This window comes from Octopus bimaculoides, chromosome 7 (genome assembly GCF_001194135.2).
Source record: "Octopus bimaculoides isolate UCB-OBI-ISO-001 chromosome 7, ASM119413v2, whole genome shotgun sequence".
Taxonomy (NCBI): domain Eukaryota; kingdom Metazoa; phylum Mollusca; class Cephalopoda; order Octopoda; family Octopodidae; genus Octopus; species Octopus bimaculoides.
Window position 1 is genome coordinate 104766914 of NC_068987.1, and position 2631 is coordinate 104769544.

Genomic DNA, 2631 nt, shown 5'->3' on the forward strand with positions numbered 1-2631 from the left:
ATATATATATATATATATATTCATGCATCCATACATGCGTACGTACATATACATACATACATGTGTGCATATATATGTATGTTTCTACATTTCTGTACACTTATACAGGCACACACACATACACACACGCACACACACACACACACACACACACATATATATACATATATCTATATACATTTATTTTATATATATGTGTATGTATATATGCTATGTGCGTGCCCGTGTGTGTGTCGACCGATAAACATATGGGACTACAATTTGATTCATAAATTATTGACGCGTTAATGGCGAGGTGTTTATTTTTTTACAATGATGTAGAGTACTACAGGATACATCAATAAATTTTAGTCAACAGTGTTTACATAGTGTGATGAAAACACCTTATCTTTATATGCAATATCTTGATGCAAACAAAAAGATGGGTGAGATGGACTTCTTTCAAACATCCTCAGAAATATTTAAAAAAACAAAACAACTACAACACTAAGAAAATATATTTAGAATGTACAACATCTATGGAAATCTATCAATATAACTGATTTTGAACTTGGTTTGCAAGACTTATGATGTGAACTCGTCTGTTGAAACAGATTTTGTTGTATCTCGGAAGGGTCATTATGCTAATCATAAACACACGCACTGGCTCTAGATCACTTATTATCATTAATGTTATTATTGTTAGTTAGTTAGTTAAGCATTTAGCTAATTAACTAATTGATCATTTGAGCAAGCCTGGACTAGAGAGAGAGCATGTCATTGACGAGGTCGCGATTGACGATGAAAGGACTTTTAAAACCTAACTGGCTGATTGATTGAGCAACTAAACAAACGATTAATTAAACAATCGATTAACTAATTGGTAAATGGTTAACTAAATGACTATTAATACGAAGACTAATGATGATAATAAAAAAAAATAAAATAGAACCAGTGCGTGTGTTTGCATAACGACCTTCGTGAGATAAAACAAAATGCCAATTTACCGCTTTTCATGTTAACGCAACTTTTCTAGCTAACAACTTTTTAAACACCTTTTTGAAAAGAAAATTGGTTCTGCATATCAAAAAAGAAAAAAAAATTAGCGCTGCCTCCTTCAAAATCTTGATTGTTGAAGAAGAACTTTTTTGGTGTTGTGGAAAAGATAGAAATCGTATGATTTAAAGGTGTGAAAGAAGGATCGTTCCAGAGTCGGCTAAAATTGAGTATGTTAATCCGTAAGTGTGTACTGAAGCACAATCCCACAGGAATTACAAATATGTGACTCAACTTTTCTACTTTTACTTTCACATTTGAAACATCAAGTTGGATTAGTATTCACACGCAATTTTTATCCATTTTTTTTGCAAAATCTACATTAATACCGCGACGAATTCCGAAAAATTTTAGCATCAGAGCTTTTCCCCAAGCAACTTCCACTCTTTTGATTCGTATATTAAGCCGGTCACATAAATATACAACGAAGTTTCATCAATGATTCCAATGTTTTTGTAAATATAACTTGTCTTTTTGAAGCCAAAATTGAAATATTGTGTTTGCAGATTTCCTCTCGTCGTCTTTCCATCATTTCAGGTAACAGTAATCTTGCTACAAAATTGTGAAGAACACAGTTTTCTAATTCCACAACCCTTTAGAATATACTCGTAGTTTCTTGGCTGCTGTTGTGAAGCAAATAATTTCCCTTCATGTTACATTTAGAGCTGATGACTTCAGCTATCTTCAGCGGTAATTCAATACCAATTTCAGCAGGTTTCTTCAAACCTATCTTCATCTTCCACGGTTGTTCTACCATTTCTATATACACTTTATACACTTTCTATATACACTAAAGCAAATATTTATTACTTTGGAAGGTAGCCACTCAGTGCTCTTCCTCATAAAACCTCATTACTTTTCGATATTCTATGCCGATAACTGACTTTTTTGAGACTCGAGTCGCTTCGGCTGCAGAGTTTCCTTTTTCGTACACATAAAGCATTATGTACCTCAAATGCGCTTTGGATACTTCCACGTTAGAAAGGGTTTCAATCAAAGAAATTTTAATTCTATCGTTCTGTAAAATAATATTTAATTAGTTTAAATGTACACAAATGCATAGAAATAATTTTTAATTCCATTAGACATTCTGAAATACTATTGAATTACATTCAATTTTAAAAAAGGTAAAATCGGACAGAACTTATGGGATGACCTGATATATTTAAATTCTAAAGGATCTCCAGTATCTGCATTACTTGTTGACACAGTTTTATTTGCTGAAAATGGAGGAAGGTATAGTTCCCATGGCCTCTCAAAGGCTCTCCGATATTCAATTAAACGGTTGCTATTCAATATCTGCAATAAAAAAAATTAATAAGGAAAGAGACTTCCATAGGAGCAGCCTTCTAGGTAGGAAAGCCCGTGTACTCTGGTTACTGTGTGGCCTGAGGTAAGACAAAAAAAAATGGGTGATAAAGAAAGGAGAAATGAGCAAGTAGGAAGTGTCTGAATAAAAGCACTAAGAGTTGAACCACCTGTGAGGAGCAGAAACTATTACACTAGCGGTAGAAAAAGCGGAGGGAGAACCAGAAAGTTGAACGTGTCTGTGAATGAAGTATACCAATCCATCAAGTGTCCTAACACTGTATGATA